This window comes from Saccostrea echinata, unplaced genomic scaffold (assembly GCF_033153115.1).
Source record: "Saccostrea echinata isolate AGI-Se365-2 ecotype Australia unplaced genomic scaffold, CSIRO_AGI_Sech_v1 ptg000018l, whole genome shotgun sequence".
Lineage (NCBI taxonomy): Eukaryota > Metazoa > Mollusca > Bivalvia > Ostreida > Ostreidae > Saccostrea > Saccostrea echinata.
In genome coordinates this window covers 3,517,686-3,539,913 of record NW_026889767.1, presented here as the reverse complement: position 1 = coordinate 3,539,913, position 22,228 = coordinate 3,517,686, and the positions used below count along the sequence as shown (strand labels likewise).

Genomic DNA, 22,228 nt, shown 5'->3' with positions numbered 1-22,228 from the left:
ACTGGGTGTGCTCGATTTGCTGACTCTGCACACATCACGGAACACGAACTGACAATACTAGTGTGTTGGTTTTGCTTCTCAAATTTCTAAATATTCTTTCTTAAAAATTTAAATCCTATAAAAAACCTTCTTTTTACAATTTTCTTAAATACATGTACCTAGGAGATAGTTTACATTTAAAAAGTACAATGATACATGTATATAACAATCAACCATGCCCTATTTTGAACTCTTGATAATTGTCATAAAAAAGATGTATATGAATAAAGATTTATTATATATCGATCTGCAATTCTCATGCAAAATGTGAGTCATAACATAATTGTATTCTAAAAAAAAAATGCCTGTTTTGGAAATGGTGAATTAAAGTTGACAAAGATTGAAAGACACAAGCAAAATTTTATGAATATTCAAAAGTCATGTATTTTTTTGATATGAGCATGATAAATTTTAAGAATATTCAGAAGTCATGTATTTTTTTGATATGAGCATGATAAATTTTAATGCATTTGTGTTATTCAGTTATACCTATTAAACATTAAGAACTAAAAGCAGTATACACTCGTGAACGATATTGAATATCCTTTATATATATAAAGGTAAGATGAATATTGATACTCAATTAATCGAACCTGGTTGTTTAATTAAGTAATTTTTTTTTCTAATAAGAACAAGGTACGGTTTCAATACATATCTGGTCCTGTATTTTTCTAAAATTTAGAAGTGATGAGAAACTTGAATTGATCCTTTCTGAATTATTGAAATCCCATGCAGTAAGAACATACAAATCGTTTTTTCCAATATGACCTCCTAAATGCTAATTGTGACGTCATGAACTTGTGTATTTTCCCGTATTTTCTTTAAAAGTTGCAGAAGACATCAATTTTGAGTGGAATTTTCTTTCTGAAAACATATAGCGTATGCATCGCCCACAAAGATTTTGAGATATGTGCTTTTTCAAAGCATATTACACAATATATCTAAAAATTGAAATGGGCGAGGGCTGCGGACACTATTTTCTAAAGGAAAATAAGCACAGAAATTTGTCATTTTTAGGATACAATAAAGCCCAAACCGTACCTCCTTCTTTCTCATAAAGCATATATATATATATATATATTGTTAACTATCGTTAACTATGTCAGCGAAAAAAAAAATGCTTGCCTTTCATAAATAAAATATATGTTCTAACGCTAACTGTACTTCTATTGCATCGTTGATTTATCCATCCGTCTTCACACCGTCCGGGACAACTTCCATCAACTTTGTTGCACGATAATCCATCTGCACAAAGTCTGCTGTATTTAGATCGAAAGTAAAAACCAAACGTTTCATCATCGTATTCTGAAATTATTTTTTCAAACACTGATATCTCCATGACTAATACCACAGATATGTCGAATTTATTCTAAGCATTTTAACCTTGATATCTCGACTACTTGAATATATAAGTTTTTCATCGGTCCAGTTGAGTTCGAAATAAGGATGTTTAGCTGTGTGTTTCAAATGAGAATTGTAGGTTTAATATCTCCTTTATTTCTTTACCTTTTCACGTCGTTTTACAGGTGATTGCTTCCATCCGGGTTCATGGTGACCTGGTTGACAATAATCTGTCACGTGGTGGCATGTTAAGTTTTTAGAACAGTTTTCACAGGAAGAATGTAATTCCTACCGTAAAAACCTTTTTTTTTTTTGCATTCTAAGAATAGACGCTTCTGTGTTATGTTACACTAGAATATTAAATCCTTGACATATTTTATCGCCGAAATATGACTGTAATACTGCCGACATTGTGTTAAACAAACAAACATATCAATCAATATACTTTTTTTAATATCTGAAAGAGAAACCCATTTTCACGAAACTCCATTATGTATTTTTATGTGAAATTTGTAATCTAAAGAAACACAAGTAATATATTGATATGAATAAATTTACTAGTAGTTTTCACTTTTTCTCAATAGCTAAACAATTTCAAGACTATCTCTCATCACATTTGAAATTGATCCAACCATCTGCACAAACCCCGCATAAGACCGACAGTACTACCCAAAGGATTTGTACTATCGATCTGTAAAGTGCATATAACTAGTCAGCTAAGAGTTCGGTTGCACTTCGTCAAATTAAAGCAGATCCATTGACAATTACTTCTTTACGACGATAGATTTTCACCTTGGAATTTCTTAACTTGGTGTGATTTTACATGTAATTATGAGGTCACAATATAATGACAGGAACACAGCCCCGTAAGAACACGCATTTAATAGCACAGGGTGAAACTGTCATTCAGTAAACTACAAGTAACAATATTTATTGATACAAGGTTTCTTTCCGTATCTTGTAGTAAATATTCAACTGACGGAATTGTTTTCCTATGCAAGTGTCCATTTGTCCAATTAAAAAAAAAAAAAAAAAAAAAAAAAAAAAAAAAAAAAAAAAAACATAGGATGAATCAGTTCAAGTTTGACTATATATAAAGGATAACAGACAACACTCTTTAATGTGCAATTTTATATATTCATTTTAACATAGAAAAGGTGGTTAAATAAGTGAAGAAAGTATTTTTTTATTAAAATAATGAAAGCGAAGGCATATAAATTACTTCATGGAACTTTTACAGATAAAAATTCATCATTTCTTACAAAACAGGAGTATCTGTGATTCTACTTTATTTCTTGCCTGCACCCCGTAAAATTTTCAATTGGAAAAAAAAATCAATTTTACAATGATTTAAACTAATTATATAATCGGGTAGGGGTGGGCAAAACATACTCTACAACTCCAAAAGTTTACAAATTTTGTAAAAGGAAAAAAAAAATCAAATTAATATATTAATTTATCAAAATATTAAATTATATTCATATACTTATTAACACAGGCATAAAAACACGAATGTAAAATACTTTTTTAAGATTAAGAGAGGGTACATACATAAAAGGAAAATGAATTTACGCTAAGCAATACAGAAAATACATATACTGTACCTCAAGATAATGAGTTAATATAAGTCCTATCTTATTGCATGCAAATGAAAATACAATCAAACATTAAACTCTTTGCTAATATTTCCCATTGTTTCCTTAAAAAGTTGTGGTAAAAGTTGGGATTACATACACTTGACTAACTTTACAAACAAGGAATATAAAAGGAGAGTTTTGACTGATTATAAAAATTAAATGGGGTTTCATCAAATTTTGTAGCCTTGCATTCCGTTGCTCGGTATTGGATTACAGTTCACATAGGAGCTAATCTCTCCCTGTAAAAGAAGATTATATCTTGTAGTATGGAATTAATACTGAATTGTTAATTTCTTACACGAACTATGGTGCTAAAAAATATGACCGAAGATTTTATAATCATTTTCGGTAAATATAAATACAAACCAAACGTAAATGTTTAATATCATAATTGTGAAATAATTAAAAAAAAATCTACGAAAAAAAATCCGATAAGTTGATTTAACTTATGTATAAGCTATTCACGTAAAGTTTATGGAGAAAAGAAATGTATTTTAGGTATTTTTTTAATAAAATTGATAAGAGACTGAATTTTCACCGCTTTTGATGAGCAACAGCTAAACACGGTTTAGACAATGTAACAGTTAATGTGCCATCAGCCCCTCGTATGAACAATATAGGCAATACGAAATTTGTTGCAATTATAAGTTTATTCTTATTGAAGTACCTTTTCAAAACAAGTGCAAACAGTATGCTAAAACAAGCGACACTTGTGGTAATTCCTGCAACTTCGATAATCGATGTCATCCGCCGTTGAAATGCATGAACTATAACGCAAAACATAATGCAAATTAACATCACATTCAGTGCCGTATAATTTATATTCAAATAATATTTTCTAATAAACATGATTTTTTTCTCTCTTTTTGTGAAACCTGAAATAATAATAGGATATATATCTTATATTCGTATCGTAATTTTAATGACCTAGACATTTTTTTTTTTTTTTTTTTTTTTTTGGTCAAACCCTTTCACATTCTGTACCCGATATGTCAAATGTCCGAAACAAGCTTTTAGAGATCGTGGATCTTATTCAAACCTTATCTGGAAGGATTTTTAAGATATCTTTTTCCTTTAATATAACGTAAAAAAAATGTCGATTTAAAGGGAAAATTGTGTATAGTATGAATGTTATGTTAAAAAGTTTCTGTAAACGGTCATTTTTTCATGATTGACGCCAATCAATTAATTATTATTCATCACAATGAATATGAACAACATCTTTAAAATAGGTGATGTATAATAATTTTTTAGTAAAGGATATACATAACTGTTGCAACAATTTAAGAACGATTGGTTTACAGATTGAGCCAATATGTGTTAACTAGACTGACATATTACATAACGGTTGATATAAATACAATACCATCAATACAGAATGCCCCCGTGTATCCCTTTTTGCATTTTTCACACGTTCCGTTCTTTTTATCACACACTGAGAGACATCCTTCACTACAAACCGATTTACATAGAGGTCCGTACGTCCCATCAGGGCATGCTGAAAAATATGATAGAAAAGAAGATATAAAACTAATAAGAAGTAAATATAGCGTATTTGCTCAATTTCCTTTTTCTTCTCTTAAACATAGCGGGCCATACCAAAAAAAGTATTTTTTTATAATCTCATTGTTCAGAATGAAGAATAAGAAAAAAAACAAATTTGAATTTTTTGTAGTTTTGCCTCGGTAAATGAAATCAAAATATAACAGAAGGGAAAGCTTCCGCCTTTCAGATTTTTAGAAAAGGAGACAAGCATCTCTCTGAAAAAAAAAAAAAAAAAAAAAAAAAACTAACTGGACAAAATTCACTTTGCTGATATATATCAAGTGATATTTTTTACGTTTAAAGTTGATTTCTAATTGATAATACTTAAAGTGTTATTGAATACTAAATTGCAGAATCATAGAAGTTCATAGATAAACACATCATCAGTTGAGCCAAGGATAGGTCTATAGGATTGTTATAATAATATAAAGTAAATATCTATACTGATTCATAAAGTTATTATGGATTATGTTTTCGTCAATAATGCGATGACTTTCCAATACAAGCATATCTTTTCATCTCAATACACTGTAGCATTTGTTCTGCATAGCAATAAAACTCCATGTCATTCGTTAACCATAGCATTTATGCTGCAAAGCATTTATCTGCATATCATTTCTTCCAAATAGCAATAAAACTCCATGTCATTCGTTAACCATAGCATTTATGCTGCAAAGCATTTATCTGCATATCATTTCTTCCAAATAGCATTTAGCTGCAAAGCATGTATACTGCATGTCATTTATGCTGCATAGCATTCATGTTGCATATAATATTCGAAGAAAATAGATCATTTTTATAGAATAGAATATTATTTGTAAGAACGAAAATATTTTAAGTCCCGTGATGAAGGATTTTTTTAAATTAAGATAAATTATAAAATTCTGGTTTTTATTTTTTGTCATTCCCAAACACAAGAAAAAACATAAGAAACTTGTAAGGATTTATTTCATCGAATCAGTACAATGTATATCCAAATAAAGAAGGTCTTTTTGAAAATGTTGTCATTATAGGTGCGAAAGCAGCACTCCCTCCTAATTCGTCTATACTTTCTTCAGGTTGTATGTTTTCAAACATATTTTGTCAGTTGTCAGTCTAGGAGGACATCTGTTTTAGGGACAATTATTGTTCTCTACAATATACAAAATTTAGATTAAAATAATGTTGAGATTTCTTTTAGTTAATGAAATATATATAATTAAATCGTATTTTTCCCATTTATTTTAAATCAAATAAAGATATAATAAATCAATTAATTATATTTGCCACATATCACAAACGTATATGCAGCTTTTTATAACTGAAAAAAAAAAGAACAACTCTTAATTCTGTGACTTCAAGGCAGCAAGGTATTTTCCCTGTTTAACAAAGAGAATGATATTCATTCAAATTAAAGGTGTTGAACATTAGCATGATTAATGTGCTTTAATTTCTAGGACAAAGGTAACATAAACGTTAATGTCTATATTATATTTATTTACAAATGATCATAGTAACTGATGTTCCATTGTCGTTCAATATCTACTCAACGTCGTCTTTTGTGTGATGATGCACGAAAAAAAAATAATAAAGTAAAAACGTACTTAGCTACCATAATCTTTATAAAGTGAATCAACATTCCACTTAGCGGTTGACGTTTTCTTGAGTCTAAAATGGTGTGAAACATTAATGCTAATTGTAACACATAAACATAGAATGTCAAAATATATGAGTTAGAAACAGAGAAAATTTCAAATGTACAAATTAACTTACTGCCTTGTACTCTCTTTTCTTATTATAATATGATATATTTTAGCCTTTCTCTCAGCTACCTTGCTCGCTGAATACAATTTTTTCTCAAATCAATTGTATAAAACTGCAGTTAAAAATAGATTTTAAAAAACATTTCTTTCCATGAACAATAGATTTACAATAAGAAGCAGTAGACGGGGTAAATAAATCGAAATAAAGAAATCTCACCTTTCTTACGAAACACATGAATCTATAACAAAAAAGAAAATTTTGAGCTCTAATTTCATGAATACTTCAAGCATTGAGTTCTCAAAAAAAAAAAAAAAAAAAAAATCAAAAAAAAAAAAAAAAACAAACAAACAAACAAACAAACAAAAAACAAACAAACAAACAAGAAAAACAAAAAAAAAAAAAAAAAAAAAAACAAACAAACAAAAAAACACGATTTTTTTTTTCAATTTGAATATTTACGCAAATATGTTATTTTCATTTTTATTTTTCAAATGAGAAAAAAAAGTAGTGTAAAGATGAAAAGGAAATGATACCCATTTACCCTTTAATCATTATTTTCTGTAATTCGATTCTTTTTTTCTAATTGTATATTACTTCTTTATTAAAAAAAAAGCTGCGATGTCTGTTGCTAATTATAACCTTACTTTAAAAGCAAAGAAACAAAGTGAAAAATGATACACTACCGAAAAATCTCTATAGTTAACTATAGTTTATTATAGTTATCTATAGTAAAAACTTTTATACTTTGATTTACGAAGGAACTTTAAAACTTCTTTTTTTTTCAGATATAGGGGCCTTATTATTTCTTTAAGTACACATCAATGATGTAAATGTTAGAAACAACATCTGAAAATACAAGTGATATTTTCTTTAAAATGCACACATTGCATATAAGACTTGACTAAAACTGAAATATATTAGTTTGGAATTTATAGTAAAGATATTTTGGTTTTCGATAGTAAAAACTTTGATACTATAGTTTACTATAGCACAGAGGTATTTCTCAATAGTTCAACTTGCAATTCACTTAAGAATTCATAATACACGCAGACATACCTTAGTAGTGCTCCTCCACAAAAAATAAATAATCCCCACTAAAATATTACGGAATTGTCTGAATTGTCAACCTGCGATGCAAAAACTTAAGTGAACAAATAGCTATGTTATATCCAAAATATATGTAATATTTGCTTAAGCAGCATGTTTTGAAATGAGTAGAAAATTCTCATCTTCAAAGTACCAAAAGTGTATCAAGCAGCCATCTTAGGGAGGCATCCAATAAAAATTACTTCTTCTCAATTTGGAAGCAATAAGGAAGTAATTTTTGTAAGTGGACATGTATGTTTTCTTTGTGAGAAGTAAAGCACTCAAAATCTTTTTTTTAAACATAAAGTGGCTCTCAATTAAAAGAATTAAGATAAATTTCCATAAAATCGTCAAAAAATTGACGAGAATTTTAACATAACAAATTCTGAGGTATATTCGACCCTTAATCGTAATTTGCTGTAAAATCACTTTTCGTCGTTTGAGAAAAATTCATTGGTTTGTGGCCGGGGATATGATTTCGTGGATAATGAAGATTTGCATTGTTATATATAATATGGACATTTTAAATCGTGGAGAACATCAATTCTTATTTATTTTCATACCACGAAATCAAGGAATATTAAAACCCACGGAAATAAGTGATTTCATAGTATATGAAAGCGAAGCGATTACATATACATCCCAAAACAGGAGTCATTTGAAAAACGTTACTCTTTTCTGTAAATTCATAAAAATGTCTAAAGTCATTCCTTATTAATTACTTGAGCCGGTCTTTTATTTACACACATACTAAACTCTTCCTCTAATCGAGTAAATTGGAAGATATCAAAGTCAAGTTTTTTCCTATATCATATTGAATATGCTTAATTTTAATCCAGAGAAATGAAACAAAGTAACTTTTTAAATATTCAATAATATTGCGGTACCCTCAAGCTTAAAACGCCAGTCATGACTCGTGAATTCTACAATAATGTGTATTGTTTTCAATGAGTCATAAATGTTTTGACACTCCCCTTACTGACATATCAGGTTTGCAGTTACTTGAAGTCAAATTCAATTAGGTTGATGCTTAACGTGATTGTTGATTTGAATTTCATACAACACACCGTTGTTGATCTTGAGCTTTCTTATCAAAACCAGATCGATCACGTTCTCTTTTTATGACATAAATATATATAGTTCTTCTTTGAAAAGTATTACATACTGTAATGTCAAAAGACAAAAAACAGAAAGTGTAAGTTTTCATACTGTAATTACCTAAGCTTTAAATCCCTTCAAAAATTGGTGTATGCGCAATACTGTTAATGCAAACTATGAGGATATCAACGGAATATAGACGCGTACAAAAAGATGCGGATTCTAGTTAAAGCAGTAGCACTTTAGAGGAAGCAAAAGATACCTTTTTAAACTGAATTAGTTTTTTTGTAAAACCATTATTTCATCACATAGATTTAAATTGATTGAAAAAAGAACCATAGTAAAATGCCACTTTGTAGTGAATTTAGTTTGGACAACAAATTTGACAGTCTCTTGATAAATGCAGATAATGTGTACTGCATAGAGGTCATAAACAAATTTTAACATCGCAAGGGGATACCCTCCGTCAAATTGATATTTTAATCTGTAAATTGTTTCTATATATCTTGTGTTTTCTGTAAAGTGCGACTGCTTTAACTAGAATTCGCATTTTATAAATATAAATTTCAAGTAATGGGACTTCACCTGAAAAAATGCAAGACCTTTACTAAGTATTTTATGTGTTTATTAAGAAATGTTTTCAATTTCACGAAAGCAGTTGCTCTTTTCAAGTTAAAAGACGTCCGTGTTTGCTCTGCTCCCGATTTGTATTGTTTTAATGGACTTTGGTCTTGAATACCATTCGTTATCTCCATATTTCATTCTATCTATATTTAAAAAAAATGGTTAAGACCTATTAAGTGTTTGGCCTTGCGCTTCGGCGATTTATCGAGGCACCTCGATGTTAAATTTCCCATTCCTTTACACAAAACACAGGATAATAAATTCAATATACTTTCTCGATAAAAAAATTAATTATGGCATTTATTAAAAACATACACACAGGAAGTAACAGTCTTTTTACCTCTGTAAATAATATTCCGTTTAATTATAAAATGCATTTCTCACTGTGAAAAAATCATTTGATCTGCCACGCATTGCACATAAAATGCGTTAAATTTTACCATGATGACATCATGTCGACAAATGCATTGCTATCAACGATTTCTTTATATCATTCTGTGTGGGATTTAACTAGCGACAAAAATAGAAGCAGTGGTAAGCTTAGATGTTATTTGATACTATTATACATTTTCAAATTGCAAATTATTTCTTTTTATGATATTATTAAAAACTGATATTTTTGCGTGATGTCACATTAAGCATTTCCCTATGAATTAGGTCACGTCTCTTTTATCTACCCTTAACACTGCTGCGTGGGTGTGTGTCCATTTTTAAGAAGATAACAGTTATCCAAAATAAATATTAAAGTAGATGTTAACTTTGTTGAGGATTAATTTTGTCTGGACAATAAGATGTAGACCAAAAGTTTGGGTATTAACAGTTTTAGGAAGTAAACACATAACTCTACTTTTGTGTCGTAGGAAGAAAAAAGGTTTGTGAGAGGTATAGATGGTTCATTTTATAATACACTATGTAATACAGTTGTATTAAACTTTTAATACACTTTGTAAGACAATTAGTAGAACTCCGGTATCTAAAACATCGATATCTCGAATACCATGGATGTGTCGAAGTAAGCTGTAAATCAAAACGTCTTTTTCTCTATGTATTTTAGCCTGGATATCCCGAATTTTCGTGTATCTCCAAGTTTTTCTCAATCCCATCGAATTCGAGATAGCAAGATAGGACTCTATGGTGAAATAGCGCAACCTTTTAAATGTGAATTACATATAATATGTGATGCTCCCAATATGCATAAAGAAAATCTTAGACGGTCATTTATAATTTTATATTTTAAGTGTTGAATCTGTGTCTCTTTACGACATATTGCGTGTATGTGTGCATACATGCGTGCAGCTCTCCAAAGGTTATTTGTCTTTGACAGTAGTAAAAGTTGATGTTTATATCAATCATGCTCCTTGCATGCATGTGTACATTAAGCATGATAAGAGCAAATGTGCACTAAAACGTTAAGACTACTTCTAGTCGAAATCATGAAAAGTGTATATATATATCTTATTTTGGAAATAGGTGCACTATATACATGTTTGAATGTTCGTGCTTAAACTCTCATTTCTTTACAACAATATTGTACTGTGAAAATTGACTAATCCGACACCTTTGCAATCCGTTTCACTATGAATTTCGACCTAATTTACATTCCAAAATTAAACTGTGCAATCCGACATCCTGTCTATTTCTGACACAAATTTTGTCTCCTTGTGCATGTCTGATTAGATAATTTTTACTGTATCTGATAATTATTTTTTTTTAATTAATGACACTTCTTTCTTTTCAATTTCAAAACTAAGTTCTTTTGTTACTTAATTTTTTTCTTGAAAAGTAGGGTTTTAGAACAATTACTAAAAAAATCATGTTTTAAGGTAGAGACCGATAGCAATCACGTGATTGATAGAATTCGCATATTAGCACGTGCTGTTTTTCCGGATTCCGCAAAGCCGCCAAATAATAGTCCTCATTTACACATTATTCTCTATGCTACAAGATGGCCGACGAAGCAGTCGAGAAAATTTCCTCGTTTAAAAGACAAACTTTCCATATATAATAAATCTTCACGGTCCTCAAAATTGAACCACCTTAATAGAAATTGAAATGGAAGTGAGATTGAAACCGACCATGAACATAATTTTGGTGAAACTACTCCTTGTCCACTGCAGCACCACGTGGGTGCCGGTACGTGTTTCTGTGCCTGATGCTTAATATAGACATTAAAGACCATAACCCTGCAGATGTTAATTGGTATGATGGAAGAAGTAAATTTTTTGCAGAACAAATTATTTGTTTGCAGTGTCCGTTTCAGATACATCAGGTGAATATTTACGGCTATGTTTGTTTAACATACAGGTCTGGTACAATCTGACGCTAGATTTATCTACGTAGCTTGAATTACCTACATAGGTTTATTTACCTACCTAAAGTAGTTTTATTTAAGTCAAACTTATTTTATGACCAGTATATTACTTCTTGAATGAAATAACAAGACCAGATATTTCTGGTGAACATGATAAAGGCTGGATTGATAATTATTTAGCACAATGTGAAGTAATCATACTTTTCTGTAATTAAATGCACACGAGGTTGTGTAAAGTTACTCAAACAATATAAATCCATATTTTGCTTAAAGCGTTCAAATGCAGAAATGTGTAAACTTTCTCTGCTTTGGATCGCTTTTTAAATATTAATCCCTTGTATAAATAATAGTGGACATTAACTTGCGATTCTAGATCTTTTGTCTTTTTGAAATAAAAAGCAAATTTGTAAAGAGTTGCATTGAAATAGCTAAATAAAGCTACCCGAAGTAGCTAAATAAAGTTACAGTAGCCGTCTGTAGGTAATTCTACCTATGCAGCTAAATGTACTGATTGTACTGGACCTGTTTATTACTTAACATTGCATATTAAGTATTTTACTTGTTAATTTATGATCCATATACATAGATGATGAATTACAGTTTCAATGGTGCTGTATTCAATTTTTTTTGTAAATAATTATGCAAGTTTATGTAATATTTATGCACATGTAATAAATTTATGTAACTATGTATTTGTTGTATGCTCAAAAGAGCCCTGATTATAAACAGATATCATAAATATTAAAAGAAATATTAAATACAACAGGTGAAGCAAGATATGGACTAGGCTAAGGTAGTGTATTCAGCATTCTCTGCAGAAATAATGTGGCATTCAAATCAAGTGTCATCTGGAAAGAGGAATATCAAGGGTTCTTTTGACATTAACTCCAAAGTAGCCATTGGTTTGTATTTAAAGCTTAATTTGTTTCCTCTTATTTTTTCCTTTCAATTTACACTTGCACATGTATCAGGGAAAATCCAGAAATTTTTCCAATAAGAGGGGGGGGGGGGTAAAAAGGAGGTGTTTTATATTATTATAATTCTATTAAATTTCAAATTTTTAGTCCTTATATTTTTAAGTTACACACCATAATGTACAAACTATTGTATACAGTCATGTAGAAGCATTTTCTCAAGTCAATAATTTTTCAAAGTTCATATACATATTTTAGGAAAATTCAAGACAGATCTGCTACAGTAACTGTACATAAAGTAGCATACATGTGTGACAGGAAAGGAGGAAAATGTATGGCTGGACTGAGAGTCTAACCTGGGACCCCTGCATCACTAGCCAGGTGCTCTATTGACTTAAATACATGTACCGGTGAATGCTTGTGTGTAGACATACAAAAAAAAAAAAACATTGTAAATTGAATTAAAAACTGAATAACTAAAAATTATAAAATGTAAAGATGTTTTCTAAATTGAATGTGATTGTTTCAACTAAAACACCAAAGAATTGGTATGATAATCTGAAGAAGTCAGTATTGTTAAAAAACTTATAAGAGACATGGTTTTTTAACAATACATGTACTGACTTCTTCACATTATCATACCTAAATTTACAAAAAATTAAATTTACGAATTAAATCAGAATTGTTAATAAATTCTACAATATCTTTTAAATACATGTAGATCATGTTATCTACTTTATTTTTATCCTCTTTTCTTCATGTTACAGATCTTATGGACATACATGATCCTTGGCTAATCAAGTGTCATCTACAGTGTTACAAAAGAATATTGGAATTATGTCAATAAGGTAATTAGGAACAAGACTGGATTAAAAACCATGGAATAAGAATGATGTAAAAAATGCATTTTAATTCTACATATAATAGGTGCAGTACGTGTACATAAATTGGCGTATTTAAAATTTTGTGCAATTACTGGGTGTAGAATTGTTGGCAAAATCATGAATTCGCGCTATATATGTCCCTGCTGTATATTGTGTTTATGATTTCTTAGCAGTATTCATGAATTAGCGCATTGTTGTCTGCACCAAAGCCACTAAAATATGAAGCCTGCTTTTTTAAGTACACATACAGTATGTTGCTAGTTGCTATATGTATTGTTTCGCATTAAAAATGTGTCATGGACAGGTACATGAAGTTTTTTCCCCAAAAAACTTTATCCTTTGGCCTTAACTATTGAACAATTAGTGCTGGGTCTTTGTATTTCACATGTTTATTTCTTTTTTTAACCCCATGATCTTGGCCTTAGAGTGTGACCTACATTGAGAAATTAAAATATTTAATCTTTATCTATATATACCAAGTTTTTTTTTTTTATTTAGACACTTCATTGATCCAAACAATTTCCGACTATATATGCATTTGATTAAACGATTCATGACAATTTGATGAATACATATATAAAAAAAATGTATTGCTACAGTATAATCTGACAGAAATGTTTTATATTCATAATACAAACATAGTCATACCATGTTTGCAGTGTAAGAAAGAAGTAATACATGTATTTTAGTTCTTTAAATATTAAAATAATTTATTCATTTCAGAGAAAGAACTACCAGAAGGATATAGTAAAGAGGAACAGACGTATCCAACCCATTAGATATGTGCTTCAAAATCTGAATATACAAAATGAATTCCGCTCATTGGAGCTCCTTCTGAAAATAACACCTTTGTTGTATTGACATAGAATCAACAGAATTGTCTGGTTCCTTAAACATGACACAACTGGCTGCATATGATGGCAATTAAAGATTCATACATGTTTACATTGATCTCCGTCAGCCAATAAGCCAAAAAGCTACAGCTAGCAAAATAACAAGTTTATCTTATTTTCCAAATGAATCTTAATAGTAATACATGTACATGTAGCATCAACATTCATCAAGCATTGTTATATTTCTTAGATTTTCTTAAATCAAACCATCCTTTTCTAGTTGCAGGTCATAATGTTGTATCAAATGACATTCCAATTTTCTTGAAATTACTTGAGGAGTTTGGACTTCAAGAAAAACTTAGATATTATTGAATGCATTCACTTTATTTTGTTGAACTACATCCTGAGTTTAAAAGTTGTACACCATCATATACAGTTTATGGTGGGATTCCTCTAACTTTTATGAACCTGTGTGTAAAATCTATACTTTAAAGTTACAAATTATTACCTTTAATAGATTATTTGTTCTTATGTAAATTATTACACTATTTTTGTATGTATGTAATGATAACCGAATCACTCTATTTCCCCGCACTTTTTACCATTTGATGCTTTAGTGTATTAATATCTGACTACTGATGACCAAGCAGTCTTCATTAAACAGTGAAACACATAACTCACGCTTTTATTTGAATATCTTTAAAACAAGAATAACATACTGTGGATTGATTCTGTTTACAAAACTTCATAATCACTGGGTTTTCATATACATGTATTTGGAATGAAAAAGGAATTGTTGAAGGAAAGTGAAATTAATAGTAATGTTGTCAAAGGGAGATTAAAAGACCAGTTTATTTATGCACAGGATTGGTCAAAAGATATTGTCATTGATAATTCATCCAAGAATCATATGTATAATAAATCTATCAAAGTCAATTTTAACGATATAAGGAATTTCAAAGTTCATATCTTTTTGAATGTAAGTGCAAAAAGGTCAACCGGGCAACATGTGTCTAGCTATAGGATGTACATGTATAAATATTTGCTTTTGTGATATAAAATGTAATTTAGAAGAATATTACAAAGAATTTACTCATTTTCTGTGAAATATTTTGATGAATTCTTTGATAATCTCTCTTAGTCACCATATTCTTCAAAAGTGCATCCTTTGTAAAGGAAGGGGGTAGGGTAAGGTGTAAGATAATAAACTTGTGACAGGTTGAAATTAAACCCCATTATGTAGTATGATTTTTTCCTGAAATTTAAGATACTTATTGACTAACTATAATATGCAATAAAAAAAGAAATTTGATGGGTATTTTTTTCACAGCAGAAGTGTGAGTCTTTGAGCAATGAATAGGCAATATTTTAACGTAATTTGACCATGCATGTTGGTGAATGTAATTCTGTTTTTCACTTACAATGCTTGATAATTTTAAGATTGATGTCAAATATTAATTCATATAGACAGATGTTTGAATTCATATAAGACAAATAATAATTGATATATCAATAAAAATTTTATAGCCCTTTTCATATCTTTTTATATTATTTTACCCTGCTTTTTCAGCTCCTCAATGGGTGATGAAGGCTATATCAAAATTATCAAACTTCTCTTAAACTTACCCGATGACCTTCCTTGAATTTTAATAAGATTTAGAACAAAGACTCAACACAAACATATATAAAATTCAGAAAATTTCAATGGTTAGTTTTTTTTGTTGACAACCTGTCAATCTCTACCTTAAATGTCTTAAATTGTCTTCCACAGTGGTCAATTAAACAACGTCAAGCAGAATGAAGTAAACCAATAACAGGAATGATTCCTGCTAAAAAAAAAATTGATCTCAAACTAATTATACAAACGTTCAGCAATAAATGTTTAAGCAGGAAAAATGACTACACAATAACAGAATAGCTTGTAACCAGAAGACAAAACAAAAAAAAAAAAACAACAACAAACAAACAAATAAACAAACAAACAAACAAACAAAAACAAACAAACAAACAAACAACAACAAAAAAAAAAGAACAAAAAAAAAACCCGGGAAAACATAAGTATATGATTTAGAAGAATACAGATTAAACAGCAATCGTTAAGGTTTAAAATCTATCTTAAATTTCTTCCGACCTTTAGACACCTTAATATAGCTGCGAAGAAAAAAGAAAGTTGAAATAATGGTTCCGATAAAGGAAAAAAAGTCTGGAAACCGCAAAATCATCGTGAAGTCATACATCATGTTACACCTTAATTTATGTTGTTATCCACATGCACATACATTTGCTAGTTTCTTATTTCATTAAATGTCATTCATGAGTCCCGGACTTGTAATTCTGGTCCGGGGTTAATTGTTGATTAATATGGATCAACTGATGTCCGATTTTACAAAAAAGTATCTTTGCAAATATATGTTAAGAAACATCTGAAAATAAATTGTTCACGTTCTCTGTTTCTAAAACTTTATCCATGAACTGTAATGGCCATTGCTTATCTGGCGGTGTGCATTTGCTTGGCTAAAAATAACATGATGCTCACGTTATATTTTGTAACAGGATACTTGAGATCTCTGAGCGCATTAAGAAATTTACATACTTTCTTTGTTAGCATCGGGATCATTTCACTTTAATTTGAAACTAGAATTTTATCATGAATATTTATGTATAGTCATTAGCAGGCTACCCAGCTTCAGTTGAAGCATTGTAGAAGATGAAAAAAGGTAGAAACAAAAAGAACACTGGACGCTGAAATACGAGACCGCCCTGGTCTTTACCAACAACACCAATTGGGCAGCCATACGGAAGTGCATTACGTCATCAAATTCTTTTTCGTTGGACATCTTTGTGCATAACATCTATTATTTGATAGATTCACTATCATGTCTAAGGAGAATGTCAAACGTCTCTTTAAACTGTAATTTTAATTTCCACTTCCAGAATCTTGTCTTCCATTACTCGGCTGAAGAATTGAATCATAATGCGAGGGTTCTCTCAGCTCTCCGAGTTCCTGGTATTCAGAATGAGCATTTTTATCACAATTTTCATAGATATGAAGTGCTTCACTTTGTACAGGATTCAAAATTTGTATCTTCATTTTTTGTACCCTCGTTTCCGTTCTTTTCCTTTGAAAATGAACATTTAAGAAACATTAATCACAATTCCATTAACAAATAATATTTTGAGTTATTTATTGAAATATGCAGTTTACTATCGTTAATTTTACATTACATAATATTACATTTCACATTAACTCTTGGATACTTTACTTACAATATAATTAAGAACTATACATATTTGATTTAAAATGCGACTCTACTTTTCACTTCTCTATTCAAATCATTTATTCTACTAAATGTTATATCATTTGTGTTCGTTTTGGGGATAAATTAAAAGAAGAAAAAAATCATGTGTGATAGACAATGAGTGCATTGCAATTTAAGGCTATTTTTTTCGTAAGATTCTATTTCCATAAATATTTCAAATTTGTCAAAATAATATATTTTCGCTTTTTGAGACTGCAAGGGTGTCATTTTAAGAAGTAGTGTTCTTACTTAAAATGTAGAAGTTTTGAAAGATATTGAATTTACCAGACATACGTCACGGTAATTATAGATTAATTATTTCCTCCTTTCATCTGCATTTACTTGATACATTGAAATTGAATATAAATTTTGACAGGTTATCATTGATTACAAAGCTAAGTATATGAAGCCCTAGTAGGACCATTACTTGTAACGGTAATATGTGCTTTACTGAGTATTTATCGTGCTTACATTTCATTCATTGTCAGTCTATGTTAAGACTATCATAATTCGTCACGATTATGTCCAGACTATGAGGAATGTTGGTAGAATCGACTGTTTGAACATACATGTATATCAGAGTTATACGTATGAAATAAAGAAGCAAAGCCAAGTAATTGACTTGCATCAATGGTACATACAGAAATAGAAACACTACAAATCATAGTTGAGAACCGTAAGAAATGAAGTACATTTGTATTGTAAATCACGTTTTATTCGCTATAACTTTATTTTCGCCTAGTTACTCGAGACCTATTGCTCACAAAAATTTCATTTTCCCGTATGAATCTTCTTTGAAGGTTTATACAGAGTAATTACCAATATTTGTGAAAATATTGTTTCACTTGTTAGTACCAAACAACAATCTCGAAAAAATAAGGGAACTCGAACATTTACTTATCTACAGTATAACAATTTGAATTGAATAGTTAGCATACTTTGATAATAGGAAGAAATATCTTTATTTACCGTCGTTTTCTCTTTAATTTGATATAGCAAAACTCCTGACACTTGATTTACTTTGGTAAACTATGCTATTTTTTTTTATAGGATCATCGTGAGTAAAGAACGATAATGTGCACCAATACAATGAATTAAGCATACACATATATGAAAAATTGTACTATTGAATCAAATTAATATTACCTACCACTTCATGTATATATAAGCGACTAGGACTACATTGGCAGTAACGGAAACAAAGGCAGCACCAAACGTGCCATAAAATCTATACTGCCAGGTTGATGCTTCCTCTGTTTGAACTACAAGGTTAAATAAAGTATGCTTAAATAGAATTAATGAAGACACCAATGTTAATGACGACCATGATGATCCAAACCTAAAACCTCGTTTGCAGGGGTATGAAAATATATAAATATTAACATCCGTTTATGTTAAACTACAGATATTGACTAAACAAAAGAGATGCATTTTAAATATCTTGCCTGCTTCGGTTGCTGTCAACATTAATATATAAATCTCAAAAAGTAGTGATTTTTATATATATTATAAGGATAATTATAATTCAGGTTTAATTCTACTGGCAACTATGAAGAAGAACTGGGGTAGCTTATCAGGTCTAAATACATTTAACAAAAGGATATTTTAATTAATTTGAGCTTAAAACAGTGGGTACGTAAGGCAGGTTTTTGTGTACACCTTGATCGCATCTTTTATCCTTTGTATGTTTCCATCCTGGTTCACAGCAACCGGAGGGACAGGAACCCGACACGTGGTCACATGTTGCATTTTCCGCACAATGTCCACAGGGCACACTACAATTTTTACCATAGAAACCTTTCACACATTCTGAAAAGAAAGGAATCTCAAATTGCGAATGCATTTAAAGATGATGCTATATTTGAAAGACAAACCTACGTGTATGTCTGTGTAGAAACTAGACATTTCATTTGCAATTTAAATCGTAAGTTTAAAGACCAGTTTAGAACATGCATCTAAATATATTCCATACCTCTTCTCTTTATAATAAAAATAATCAAAAAATAGTTTTTCTTTCATGGTTTTCAAAATATAATCTTCTCTTTCTTCTTTCTTTTCGTTCGTAAGAGATGTAATTTTTTTTATTCGTACAAGAGCAAATAAGCTGTTTATCTATATGTAATCTCAACTCTGACCTTTCTTTTAATTTGTCAAGATCTTTTACTCCTGTCATCTGTGAAGATACAACACTTCTTAAATCAAACATACGAAGTTATTTTCAATGTGAATTAAGATGCATGCATCCACCTTGAATATGTAAATATGCATCGTTTTAACCGGCCTTTATGCAAGATTTATTATCTAAAAAAAGTTAAGTCCGTTACGAGTGAAAAAAGGTTCAAATTTATTTTGAATTGTCAGAGTCTAAACTAGGTTCCAAAGTTATGTTTCTGCAATAATGGCTCAAATTGAGCAGTGTGTTTGCTTAAAGTGAGAAAAAGACAATAAACTATATTGTAGGTATTCAATGTACAATGTACCTTCTTTAAAATCATTGAGGTGGTCCAGTAACTGTTCACAGTTGAACTTTGGTATCAAGAAAATCGATGTCAAATACCGTGAATAAGTCAAAATGAGTTGGAAGTCACTTTCACTATTTTGGATGTATTTTTACCTTTATTTCTTGAATTCTTGATTACACGTTTTTCACATCGAGTTTTCAAAAAAAAAAAAAAAAAAAAAAATTGACTTTCCCTCTTAGACAAAATTCATGGTAATTCTGATTCTTATATCAAGCTTAAACTTCTGTAATCATGAAATGTTTCTTTTTTTTTATCTACATCGTATTGTTAAAAAAATATTCTACATCAGGGACCATATCACTTTACTCAGTGCTTAGAATTCGTATATGAAGACATGTGTATTGAAAGTGAGATGACTTCTTGTATCACTATCGATTCTGACATGATAAAAGTTTCCACTGCATTGTCGAGTTAAACAAAATAACTTCCATGATCCACGTACCTCTAATCACTTGACTCGACACTAAATCAGTGTTTAGTGTTTAGTGTGATATATACAAGGTTTGATTATGATTTTATGTTTATGATTACGAACAGTGCAATTGTAAAATTTATAAAGGATTGCAGCACTTTACACAAACTACAATGGGTGTTCAAAATATTTACGAAATAAACTTTACATGGTTATGCCCTTGCACTATTGAAATTTATAGATGACATCAGTACTGCAAGTAAATTTGCTTTAAGCACGTGACTGCCACGACACGTGACAAGTCTAAATAGAAAAATCTAATCGTCCTTAACATGTAGTTAATAACCATAATTACTGTAAAGGATCGTCATCCTGACTAAGAATGTATTTCTTAATAATAAAAAATACCCGATATTTCGGTTGGGCACCTGCGTGGTATATGTATAAAAGGGCTGCCCTAAAAGTTCGTTTACAAAGACGATATTGTCTTTGTTTTTTTCTTTATTTTTATGACTACTCTGCCAAATGTATACGATGATATTTTAATAAAGACCATAATACTGAAAGTAAATTTAAAAAAAAATCAAAATAATACACAATACTTCTCGAAAGATTTTGGGGTAAAACATGTGTGTATACAAGCATGACCCTGCTGAGATTAAGTTAGTTTCAAAATAACGTCAAGAATAGGGAATTTAATTAAATGTTCGTAGACGCATGCTTTTTTTTTTCTTTACAATTTTTATAATGATCATACAGTCAAGTATGAACGACAGTTTTTCAATATATATCATGACTGAGCAAATGTATGAAAATCATAACAATACACAGTGTTTTACGAACGTCATCAGTATGAATACTTCCTTTATACAGGCTAACTTAAAAATTAAGCTAAATTTATAATTAAGTCAGGAAATAAAGATCTTTCACTTCCTTCACATGAAGTGCCATCCCCATTGCATGCACCGTCAAAAAAAGATTATACAGATTCTAGATCTATGAACTGAAATAATCCGATAATTTAATTACTTCTCTTGATGCCGTTTATATTTTGATAGCATTGTTAACGTAGCACACTTTGTGAGATGGAAAGTTTGTGGATACAAGTAATTCATTTGTATTCTGGGCAAGTTTTTTACATAGAGATATTAAAATGTATTTCATCATTTCAATATTCTACTATAACCAATTTGTAAAGTTTATCCATCTCCTTACCTTTTCTAGTCGTCTCTACAGACCAATTGTGGATTTAATGCCATCCGACAACAAATTCACAACAGGGGAGTTTATTGGTCTACGATTATTGGAGACGAATAGAAAAGGTAAGGAAGTGAATAAAATATACAGGTGGGTCAAAGAATATGCCTAGAATTAGGGAATGAAAGGTCGCTGATTGATAAATGCTTAAATGCGGCGAAATACATCCCCAAAGTGCACAGAAAATCTTGCGCCGTAAATTGCACACTATATGCATTACGGGATCTGTGGCGTTATGGTCAAAGACTGAAATATAAAACCATAACGCTACAGTTCTGCAGCTACTGGTATCAGTTATTGCACGTTAATTACCTTACAGACATGTACAATGCATATTTAAGTTATCTTTAATGAGTTGAATATAAATATATGAAGTTAGACGAAAACAATGTACATTCTAGTAACCGTATATCGATTGAATATCAGACACCACGGCCCAACGGCACCTCGGGCCACGGATATCTAGGCTCAATGACACTTCCGACCAGACTGGTTGGCCCAAGATTTTCGACAAGTCGGTCCATATATAAGACACCTCGGCCAAACCAAACTTTATTATACATTTATACATTTCCAATTTGCGATTTGAATAAAATATTGATTGAAAAGAAGTATATACAATCAAGATTTTTTTTTCAATTATAAAAAGACCTTCCACGAGCTCATTGACGATAATCAAGGAA

At 30.2% G+C, this 22,228-nt stretch overlaps 1 long non-coding RNA gene across 2 annotated transcripts; it reads right to left on the bottom strand.

The window, feature by feature from the left end:
• Positions 1 to 2,496: 2,496 nt before the first annotated feature.
• On the bottom strand, positions 2,497 to 7,468 carry LOC133189396 (uncharacterized). Of its 2 annotated transcripts, XR_009721460.1 has the most exons (6): positions 7,362 to 7,468; positions 6,522 to 6,543; positions 6,146 to 6,209; positions 4,384 to 5,694; positions 3,685 to 3,784; positions 2,497 to 3,256 (listed from the first exon to the last, which is right to left on the bottom strand). It is a non-coding gene; the product is annotated as an uncharacterized LOC133189396 (long non-coding RNA). The 2 variants fall into 2 exon arrangements; XR_009721461.1 differs by lacking the exon at positions 6,146 to 6,209.
• Between the last annotated feature and the right edge of the window lie 14,760 nt (positions 7,469 to 22,228).